This window comes from Chionomys nivalis, chromosome 1 (assembly GCF_950005125.1).
Source record: "Chionomys nivalis chromosome 1, mChiNiv1.1, whole genome shotgun sequence".
Classification (NCBI taxonomy): Eukaryota; Metazoa; Chordata; class Mammalia; order Rodentia; family Cricetidae; genus Chionomys; species Chionomys nivalis.
In genome coordinates, this window is record NC_080086.1 from 22,242,282 (window position 1) to 22,254,270 (window position 11,989).

Here is an 11,989-nt window from a genome sequence, read left to right on the forward strand (position 1 = left end):
AGAAAGAGAAAGAAAAACTAACAGAGAGGAAAATAAAATGAAGAACTAAGCTTTGCCCTCAGGTACAGTTCCTGTGTGTGTCTGGACATCTGTCCAATAATTTGTCTACCCACATCTCCTCTCCAGTTCTGACTTCCTGGGAGCCTGCTCTGGGCTGGCCCCTTGGCAGCAGGGTTCCCTTGAGGACAGCACATCCTGCTGTTGAGGGGTTTATTGTAGGCTGTTCCCATCTGTAAAACAATCTGGGGCTTTTTCAGGGGGTGATGAATATATGGACAAAAGAATCAGAAGACACAGCAAAAGTCTCAAAGTGGAGGGAAGGAGGTCAAAGGACATGGAGGGGTTATCTGAGAAGTGTTGTGTGGTGGATAGTGGGCTTGGCCAAAATAAAAGGCTGTGATTTATTATTACTAAGTATGGAGCAGCTCTGGATGGAGGAAGAGTTAGGAAATCTCAGTGACTGTTGAGGCTCTTGAGTGAGTGTGTACTGACCATGGGTAGGGGCTGTGAGGTGAGATTTTGTTGGCCTTGGGGAAAAGCAGTTTTTCTGTGGCCAGAATCTAGGGGCAAATGTCCAGCCTACAGTGACTATGTCTAGCTGTTTACAGAAATAGACCCGGGGATAATATGTGTCCCTTCCCAATCTTTGGCAAAGTGTTTTGAGGACTTGTCCTTGGTTAACATGTGAAAGGCTAGTGTAGAAGCCAGAGGACAGACTTAAGTGTGTTTATGGGGGAAAGGAGGGATGGAAGGGGAGGGTGACTGCTCTAGGGGCCCCTTAGAGACATGATAGAGAGGCTGAGCAGCAAGGGAAATGTTGAGGGTCCCTCTGCAGAGGAATTAAAGAGGTCTGGTAATGCAAGCAGCTCATATTTGGTTTGAGGTTAGGGAAGGCAAAGAGTTCCTCTAACCTGGCACTGGGTATCATTCTCCCTCTCCTGAGATTGATAGACCCAGATAGGTGACTGATGGCTGGGCAGATCTGGTCCTTGTCTCTGGAAATCTTATAGTCACCAGAGTCCAGTTAAGAGGGTCATGGAGTATGGTCTCTGGAGAAGGCTGCATAAGCGGAGATCGTCTGCATAGTGGAGAAGGAGATGAGGGGACGAGTCCAGGTTGGTGAGGTCCTTCTGTAAGACCTGGCCAAAGTAGTGGGGCTGTCTCAGAATCCCTGGAGCAAAACCATTCAGGTGAGTTTCTGGGTATAGTGTCTATGTCCTCCCATATGAAGGCCAAAGGGGCTTGCCAAGAGGATGGGTGCAGAGGGATAGTAAAGAAGGCATCTTTAAGATCATAGATAGAAAAGATGGCAGCAGAGGAGGGGATGGAGTGATGGCTTGTGAATGGCTGAGCACCCACAGGGAAGGTGTGAACAATTAATTGCCTGGGTGGTTTTCTTTTTTTTTTTTCCGTTTTCTTTTGTATGTTTGGTTGTTTGTTTGTTTGTTCAAATAGGGTTTTTGTGTGTAGCTTTTGTGCCTGTCCTGGAACTAGTTCTTGTAGACCAGGCTGGCCTCAGACTCTCAGAGATCCCCCTGCCTCTGCCTCCAGAGTGCTGGGATTAAAGGTCCACCTTGCCTGACAACCTGGGTGTTTTTCTGGAAGTCCTGGACCAGGTGATAAGCACACTTAGGTTTACTAACACCGAGTTGGGGGCATTATGGAGAGAGCTAGTGAGAGTGTAAAAGGGCTGCTTGCAGAGATCAGGGAAGCAGTCAAGCTCAGCCATGGAAATCTGAAAGCATGGGGGTGGGAAGTCTTCAAAAGTTGGAGATTGCTAAGTGAGTCAAAGGAAGCAGGTTTAGGATTTGGGTCAGCATCCAAAGAAAGATATAAGAAAAACTCTGTCAAGAAGGAAAGAAAGAAAGAAGGAAAGAAAGAAAGAAAGAAAGAAAGAAAGAAAGAAAGAAAGAAAGAAAGAAAGAAAGAAAAAGAAGGAAGAGCGAGCCACTGCAGGTGTCATCCAGGGAAGGGAACCTCATAACCCCATGAAGAGATAAGAATGAAAACCCATGCAGATTGACTTCATTAACCTGGATCAGATTTCAAGGAGTCTAATAACAGACGATTTATTCCCAATGCATTTAATCCCAGTATAGTTTGGAAAAGAGCTTCCTGGTGTGATACAACCCCCATTGCACAAGAAAGCATAGTTACATTGAGACTCAACTCAGAGTACATGTCATTTCTTCCCAGAATATGGGTCTAGAGATAGGCTACCTGTACTAGCTTAAGGGCCTAAGGGTCTGACCTAGTCTTATTCATAAGGATGGTGTAGAGATCATTTGGGCTGTTACCCACCTCTGGTCCTCGTTGTGAGAACTAGAGGGAGCCTTTGTCTATCAGGGTCATTTAGATTACTAGCCACCTCCAGTCTTAGTGTAAGACCTTGATGTGGTCTGACCCAACAGATAACATAGAGCACCACTAGGCTGTTAATCTCCTCCAATTCCCTGCTTTCTATATGTCAGAATAGGATTTTCATTTTTTCCCATTAGAAAACAGTAAATTTTGGAATACTTTTTTAAGCTACAAAAAAGAAAAAAAACAAATATGACCATCAAAAAGAACAATATAACAGATGGAAATGTGGAATGTTGTTGCATGAATTCTAACTGGTCTTAATAATAAAAACCCAGAACCAGCTATTAGGGGCAAAAGCTGAAAGATCAGAGAAGCAGAGCAGCCAGCCCCTAGAGAGTTCTTACCTCTAGCAATGCTCAGACCAGATGGTTGATCCTGTCCCTATGATTCCTCAGACTGTTGTCTCTATGACTGCCTGCTCGGACTGAATCCTCATACTGCCTTGAGCTCCTGTCTCCTCCTGCGTTATAGGCCTCTATCCACCCAGCCCCATCACTCCTGCCTCCTGGGATTAAAGGTGCAGGATCCTAAGTACTGGGATCACCTTTATGTGAGCTCTGTTTCTCCTTTAGCCAGACTCAATCTTGTGTAGTCCAGTGTGGCTTTGAACTCACAGAGATCCATCTACCTCTGTCTCCCCAGTGCTGGAATTAAAGGCGGATGCCACCACTGCCTGGCCTCTCTGGCTGACTAGTAACTTAGCTCTGCACTCTGATCTTCAGGCAAGCTTTACTTGTTAGATCACAAACAAAATATCACTATTTTTATTTATTTCCTAATAGCTAGGAAATAGGAGTTTCAACATGGATTTCAGGAACCAAACTCTGGCAGTCTGGCTTACAAAGTCAGCATCTTTGGTAGCTGAGTGACCTCCTAACCCTCTTCTTTATTTGTGATGAATACAGTATTTTGTTTGGATTAAGTTTTTCCCACTTTAATGACATCTTCTATTTGAAGTTATTTCCCGTAGCCTAATAATGGAGGCCAGGTTATATACATGCATACATATAGATATAGTTGCATATCAGGATTCTTTTTCAGCTTCGCATAAGAATTTATTAATTATACAAAATATTGAGTTTCCTTGTGACATGGTCATGCATGCATATAACATGTCTTGATGACACTGACCAGCTCATTACCCTCACTTTTGTGCCCCCTCTTCCCCTTCACAAACAGCTCATCTTTACTTTGGGTAAAAGGGGTTTGCTACTGACCTTTCCCTGTCATCAGATTGGCGACTCACCTGATTGTCATCGTAGAGCCGTCATCCAGTCCTGAGGAAGGAGATGCAGAGATCCAGAGCCAAGCAGTGGGCAGAGATCCGGAAGTCCAGTTAAAGAGAGGATGGAGGGATTATATGAGTAGGGGGTGGGGTCAAGATCATGATGGAGAAACCCACAGAGACAGCTGACCTGAGCTTGTGGGAGCTCACGGACTCTGGACGGACAGCTAGGGAGCCCACATGGCACTGACCTAGGCCCTCTGCCTCTGGGTGAAGTTGTGTAGCTTGGTCTTTTGTGGGGACCCTAGTAGTGGCATCAGAACCTAGCTTGATGCATGAGCTGGCTCTTTGGACCCTATTTCCTATTGTAGGATGTCTTGATCTGCCATATCCACGGCTGTCCCGCCTGTGTGACAAAATGCCTCTCAGGTGGTGGCCATCTCAAAATGAGGGGCTCGTGCTTCCTGGAGCTTGACCCCTGGCAGTCTGCTCGAGTTGAGGTCCCTGATTAGCCTCAACGACCTCATTCACTTTGTTCCTAGCGATGGTTTCTTGCATTGACTCTGCTTCTGTTCTATTTTTCTCTTGACAAAAACTTAATCTGTTCAAGGAACCAGAAAAACATTTCCAATGGCTCCTTGAATACGGAGGAACTGATGCGTCAGTTCCCTCCCTTGATTCAGGCCATTAATGTTATGCTTAAAACTCCAGCTCACTCTCTGGGGGAATTTATAGATACCCTAGAACAGAAAGAGCTCATAATAGGAGATTTGGTAGAAGATGGGTAAATTATGAAGGAAAATGTATGGAATGGCATGAGTTACCATTTATGGAGAGGCTAGCCAGAATGAGAAACCCCTGGTGCATTTTAGATAGGAAAGAAAGGCAGGCTATTCTTGATAACATGAAGTCAGTCATTCAATATTGGAACAAACCCTGGGGGTGGAATCCTGAAGAATGGTGTTTGGGTCACCTTGGTTACCTTGAGGGCAGATATGATTTAGGGCCATGAGAAAGCGCAGTTAGTTAATGGTGTGAGACGAATTTCAAAGAAAAGCTCTGCCCACCTGGCCTTGACCACAAGACTTGCTGAGAATAATCAATTGTCTGTAATCATTTTTCTATGGATACTTTTATGTCTGCCAACTTCCTTCTGTAATCTCTTAAAAGTGATGCTTGAATTTTAGTAAAGTTGCAGCAGATTCAAATCTCATTAGAGTTGTGTCTGTCTGTCATTCGCCGAATCCCGGGTTCTCCTTAGCCTTCACCCCTGTTCTCCCTCGGTCTTCGATCTCCAAGAGAGTCAGTCCGCGGCATTGATCAGCCTTGATGCAGGGCGGAGGAGCTTGGTCCTGCCTCAAGTTGATATGGCGTGCTTTCTAATTCCCATGGGAAGCCTTCACCATCTGAATGGAGACAAAGAAGAAGAGGATGGGGGGATACAAGGGAAGTGGAGGGAGAGGACGGGATGAGAGGAGGGAAGGGAAACTGGTTGGCATGTAAAATAAATTTTAAAATGATGAATAAAAAAAGAAGTTTGTTTTGTTCATGGTTTTGAAGGAGAATACAAAAAAAAAAAAGTGGCCTCATGGGTTTGGCCTCTTGTTGTAATATAAACGGCGGGGCTGCGTCCCCGGCACCCAGCCGCCCGCATGGCTAGCTTATGCCCCGAAATAATTACACGGAAACTGTATTCTTTTAATCACTGCCTGGCCCATTAGCTCCAGCCTCTTACTGGCTAGCTCTTACATATTGATCTAACCCATTTCTAATATTCTGTGTAGCACCATGAGCTGGCATACCAGGAAAGATCTTAACCTGCGTCTGTCTGGAGTGAGAGAATCATGGCGACTCCTGACTCAGCTTCTTTCTCCCAGCATTCTCTCTGTTTACTCCACCCACCTAAGGGCTGGCCTATAAATGGGCCAAGGCAGTTTCTTTATTAAATGAAAGTAACTCCTCCATCATCCTCTGGTGAGGGGCTCAAGCAGTCGGTATCCTAAGGGAAGAAGCGAGTAAGAGGGAAGATCACATGGCAAAACACTAGAATCAAGACGGGAGCAAGGAAGAACTTCCTCCCAGGTCCCACTGCCTCCACATCCTGCTCCTGGGTATGGATACAAGGAGGATCAAGAATGCAAACAGGCATGTCCAATTTTCTTAACACTGCAATAGGACAATGCTATCCACAAAGTTAAAGCTTCAAATCTGCACAATGAGTTACAAAAAAGAAAAGAAAGGAAAGAAAGTCATCACACACAGAATCTCATCATGCTCTAAGTAAGTTTACAGTGTTAGGCTGAGATGCGTTCTAAACTATCCCAGAGCACACAAGCCCCAGTGAATGTAAGTGCAGGGTCTTGAGCAGGCATTTGTTCCCCCATGTCGATGCTAACAGGATCCACAACACCCAAATGAAGAAAAAGCAGGTGGGTTTACATGCTGGCGTGAGCATAGTGCAGGGCATTCGTTACCCTTAAGAAGGAAGGAGCATCTAGTTTTGGTCTCTTGAATGCCATCCATTCACAAGGAGGAAAACCTCGAAACTGCGGGGCTGCATGAGCCACCAACAGCCCTAGCCCTATCAGCCCACAGCAGAAGCGCAGAGGATCCTGGGGTCCTGCTGGCAGCAGGCACTCTACAGCGTCCATCATCTTTGACAGACTTTCAGCAAAGACGGAGGTCTGTCCACGAGGAGGCAACAGAGAGCGGGCCAGTGCTCAACAACATAGGGGACCTCGGTCAATGAGCAGGCAAACAGAAAGGTTGTCATAGACAGGAAGGCTTGCCCGCCCATCCTACATATGGGTCTGCTACAGATGTTGGGGAAGGGAGAGATCCTTGAGCTTCCTGGTGAATAGCGAGAGACTCCTCAGCAAAAGAGCCTAGGAAACCAGGTGTCAAATACCTGAGTCCTGTTGACTTCAGTGGGTGCAGGATTTAACGGAGCGCTCAAGTGGGAGGCTTTAGGCTTTTAGAGACATCAGGCTTTTAAGGAGAAGTTAGACTTTTAAAGTGCTAAGATTTTCGACGACTGTTGGACTTTTAAAGTTATGCTATGTTTTAAATTGTGGTATTAATATTACCGGTACATCTTGGAGACAAACAAGAGGAGAGTAAGAGAGCCGGCCCAGCCGTTAAGCCCACTGGCCACCGTTCCAGGGGTCCTAAGTTCAATTCCCAGCAACCACAGGGCAGCTTCCAACTTTCTCTAATGGGATCCTGCATGCTCTTCTCATGAGCAGATGAACATGCAAAGTGCCCACCTACAAGAAAGGAAAGAGTATGGTTTAATAGTGATATCTTTATGTGTCAAGTTGATAAGGGGTTAAATTGGTAAGTTTTTTGTCAACTTGGCACAAGCTAGGGCTATCTGAGAAAAGGGAACACCAATTAAGAAAATGACCCCAGTAAAATGGCCTGTAGGCCAGCCTTTCACGGTACCTTCTTAATAAGTATTTATGGCTGCAGGTGGGGTAAGTATTATCCCAGGGCTGATGATCGTGGGAAGTATAAGAAAACAGACTGAGCAAGCCGTGTGGAGCAAGGTGGAAAGCCGCATTCCTCCCCGACTTCATTTTCCTGCCCTCAATTCCCTCAGTGACAGAGTATAAGCAAAAGAACCCTTTTCCTACCCAACTTGCTTTTGGTCTTGGTGTTTTTTCAGACCTATGAAAAAACAAACTAAAACAGGGAAGATTCACGAAAAGACAACATATATTTTTAAAAGAAGGAAAAAAAAGAGGGGCATGAGAACAAGGAAGACGACGAGTTGAGAGATTCCGGGGGTGACCACAACAGATGGTGGAGGAAGAAAAGGCTCCCGGTCCAATGAAGATGAACGAGGTCGTCGTGCTAAGTGAACAGAGCAGTCACAGAACACAGATCCGTGGGTCACACGCAGGGTGTGTGGGATGCTGGGTGTTCACTGCGAGCCCTGAAGTTGATGTCAAGAACGCCAGGCAGAAGCGAGAGGGCGCAGAGCAGCAGGAGAGTGCGGCTCAAGGTCTCTGAGTGTGAGCGCTGGGAGTGGTGCTGGTTAGAAGTTGGCTTTCAAACAGGTTAACTGAAAGAGACTGAGGATTTGGGGGCAGCTACATTGGTGAGCTGGCCGTTTCAAATGAAATGAGATAGAGTTTAAAGGAAGAGATAGATATAGTGGGTTTTTTGTTGCTTTTTTTTTTTTTTTTTTTTTTACTTATCTACTTACTTATTTTCTATTTTTTTTTTTTTAACTTTTTTAACTTTCTTTTTTTTCCTTCTTGAGATTATTTTTAGCCCTCCGAGTCCGTGTGCGGTGTAGGACAAAAAAGGTGGCTGGAGAGACAGCCGTGGGTGCTGGGAACCGAACTCTTATATTTTTGGTTGTGAGCCTAGCCTTTAACGGCTGAGCCATCTCTCCAGCCCGTACGTGGCTCGCATTCTTTCGCTCAAGTAGTCAGCAGTCGTTGCGCAACCACGCCTCCACAGGGCGCCTTTTCCTTTTCAATTCTAAAGAATCTTCGTTTTCTCGGGTCGTGCAGAAAACTAAAGACTCGAGATTTAAAATCAACAACAACAATAAATAAATAAAAGAAAACCGAACTATTTTCTGCGAACATTTCTGCTGAGAGCGGTGGCTGCTGACTCGTAGTTTCGCCCTGCAGGACCCGAGAAAAGGAACCGGAGGGTCGGGCGGGCCGAGCGGCCGGATTGTGGGGAGGGGAGCGTGTCCTGAGAGCGGTGCGGGGTGCGGGCGTGTGCCGGGGTGCGGGCGTGGGCGGTCGTGAAGGTCGGGCGAGTGCGTGGGCCAGGGCTTGTGAGCGGCGGTGTTGAGCGGGCTGGAGGAGCTGGTGCGGGTTGCGTTGAGTGGGGACGCGGGTAGTCGAAGAGGATCCGGGTGTAAGGAGCATGGGGGGGCGGCCCTGTGACAGTTGCGGGGGAGTTGGTTGGTTTGGGTGTTGTAGAAGTTAATTTAAGTACTCTTGTTGTTGAGAAATTGAAAAAAAAATGTAGTCCAGGCTGGCCTCGAACTCCAGATCCACCTGCCTCTGCCTCCTTCAGCAAATCCTAACGGCCTGCGCCACCAGAGCCGGCGAGTTTTGGGTTTGTTAAATAGCTAGTTGAGGATGAATTCCAATGACGTCACTGCAATCCTAGAGGCAAAGGGCGGAGATTTAGATGTAGAATTAAGCCCCCCTTTCCTGCTTCCAAACCCAGCACGTCGCCCAAGCCCAAACAAACAAATAATTCGAGAATCATACCCCGGACCATTACCAATCTATCAGTTTGCCTTCTATCTTGAACTTTAATGTGGCATAAATTAAAAAGTAAAATGTTTTTAAGTTTATGCAAAATTTACAGAAAAAAATCCTGAAGGGACGTTTTGGCCTAACATTCTACGCTGGCTAGACTCCCTGGAGTAGTATTAGTCTGTAATGAACTCGGATACAAATGAGAGCGCAGGCCTATGAGCTTTGTTTTCTTCGTCTGGGAATGCATCATTTTTTTCTCTAAAAAAAAAAAACAACCCTTTATCATTTCAATTAACTTCAATAATAATTTCAAATACTAAAACAGAGTATTTATAATAAATTACAGGCGATCTGACTTCGTCTGTCTTTTCCAGGCACCAGGCATGCAAATAGTGCAAAGACATACATGTACACAAAACACCCATAAACGTAAAATTAATAACAAAAGCTTAATAAATATATTGGCACTGTTATGTATCTAACTAAATCTTTGTCAAAGAGATTATCACTGCTTTTAATGTTTTTATGAACAATGAGAGATTGAATTTCAAAACTATTCGGTTGTTTATTTGATTGAATTATTTTGAGATCAGGTGGACAAATTAGGACTCCCAGTGCAGTTATTTTCTTATCGTGTGCATACTCTGCACACACGCACACTCAACTCACACGCACTGTATACATATGTATACAAAACATTTTGCTGGGTGGTGATTTACGCCTTTTATCCCAGCAGTGGGCAGGCAGAGGCAGCAGGATCTGGGTGAGTTCCTAGGCCAGCCTGGGAAATTAAGCGAGTTCCAGGACAGACAAAGCTATTACATAGAGAAACGCCATCTGGGCGTGGGAGGAGGACTAAGAGACTTCTAGTAAACAATATCTCACCTCCACAGAGTTTGCCTCATCTGCAAAGCAAGCAGAAGGAGTTAAATATAGGAAAAGGTAAATGGTATTGGAAACCTTATGATTACAGTGTTCACTTCAGCCCTGGGAAACAAGATTTCACTGAGGACGTACTTGAGGGAAGCAGCGGGAGTTATAAAAGCAAATAAAGCTGTTCTGATTATCTGTTGTATTAAAAAGTGCTATCTATTGCTGAATAAATCCTTCCAAAATGTTCTAGATCACTTTAACATCACTCTCTTTATGACTATAATACAGTTCAGAGACTGACAAGGCACTGATGTAATTATGGTTTTGTCTATTAAAACGTTGTGTCCCTGAGCTCAGGCACCAAAAAACAGTCCAGAGGCTCGAGCTTCTGGAATTTAATAAAAGACTCAAAACTTTTAATTGGCTTAATCAGTGTGCTTGTCAGTAACTACCTCTTGTGGACCAGTTCATTGCCAGGTATCTTAGTCCTGGTTTTGTAGCTATGATAAATACCATGACTAAAAGCAACTTGGGAAGGAAAGGGTTCGTTTCAGTTTATAGTTTATGGTAAGCATTTGAAGAAAAGTCAGGTGAAGAACTCAAGGCAGGAATCTCGAGGCAGGAATTTAAGTGGAAACCATGGACGGTGGCTGTTTCCTAGAAGCTTTTTCTCCTCCTGGCTTGCTCAGTTTGCCTTCTTACACTGTGTAGGATCATCTTCTCATTAATCAAGAATATTCCGGACAGGCTAGCTTACACTCCAGTTTTATGAGTCCATGTTTTGTGCCACTAACTATGCACTGGGTGGGGTGGGGGGCGACAGCCTAGGCAGAGAGAGTGCAGAGGTCTGTAGGGTAAAGAAATGGAGACGGGATTCGCAGTCAGGAGCCGTTACACGAAGTTTCAGATGTTTTGGTTTGTTTTGGCAGATCCAATTGTTGTGTGAAGCACAGCCCTCAGAAATCACTTTGTCCTTTAAGACTGAGACCCAACTGTCTCTTTCTCTCCAAAGATCTCGGATCACAGCGTTGCCTGCTGAGTGCTGGGATTAAAGGCGTACAGCACCACCTCCCGGCACAGCAGTGATTTGTAATCTGAGAGCAAGAGAACAGCCACTGTTAGTGTTTCGAATTTCGTCCTAATTATCTTGAGTTTGCTATGTTTTCTTCTGTAATTGCAAAGACTGTAGAGTACATAGTTATTAATGCTAGTAAACCCAGAATAAGAACATGCACGAGCATTAAAGCTAAAACTTTGTATGAAGAAATCTGCAGTATAATGTTGAATAAGAATGTGCGCAGAGAGGAGTTGTTGAGGTTTGAGTGTGTTGGGGACGAGGGAAGGCGAAAAAAATGGTGGAGAGCAGCCTTGTGGTTGTTGGGGGGTTGTTTGTGGGTGTTGAGTATCCTTAAGATGTTTTGGTTGAGAATTGAATGAAAAAAAATGTGTAGTCCAGGCTGGCCTCGAACTCCAGATCCACCTGCCTCTGCCTCCTTCAGCGAATCCTACCGGTCTGCGCCACCAGAACCGGCGAATACCGCATGTGTTCAATTGCTACTTGAGAATTAAGGAGAATGACGTCACTGGACCTGTCAACGGCGAACGAGGGTGGAGTCCTAGCTGTACGACTTAGTCCCGCCTCTGTGTATCTAAGCCTAAAAACAACGCGGATCTCTCGCACACCGTGGCACAAGCCGATCTCTCCACCCGAACCGCTGCCTCGCAAAGCCTGAAGGGGACGTCCTCTCGCGATACCCATGCCGGTCTCCCCGGGAAACGCACTCCCGAACCGCCCGACAGATGCTCACCCTAAACCGCAGCTCTGCATTCACAACTACGTCTTCAACATTCACCTAGCATTAATCGCCTACTTACTGTCTTCACACTGCTTTTCACCACACATCCAACGAGTCCGCTAAAATACAAACTCAATAGTACTTTCCTACCTTTTCTTACAGAAATTTACAATCGTACGCTTTTAGCTCCTTAATTCATTCTGACTTCATGACTGTATATGGTGAACAAGAACACCCAAACCTTCGTGCTCATTCAGTTCTCCCATCCTCACTGGCCCAAGAGACTGTCCCCTTCACTCCCACAGTGTGGTTTTGGTACCCTTGTCAAAATCGTGAGACTGTACAAGTGAACATTTGATAATACTCGTTGTTCTCTAATCTTATACTATGGTTTATTTTTCTCTATGTCAATATCATACATATTTTGTTTTTATAGGTGGCCTTGTTTTATAGGTTGCTTTGTTTTTATAGGTTGTTTATATTTTCGCATAAGCCTA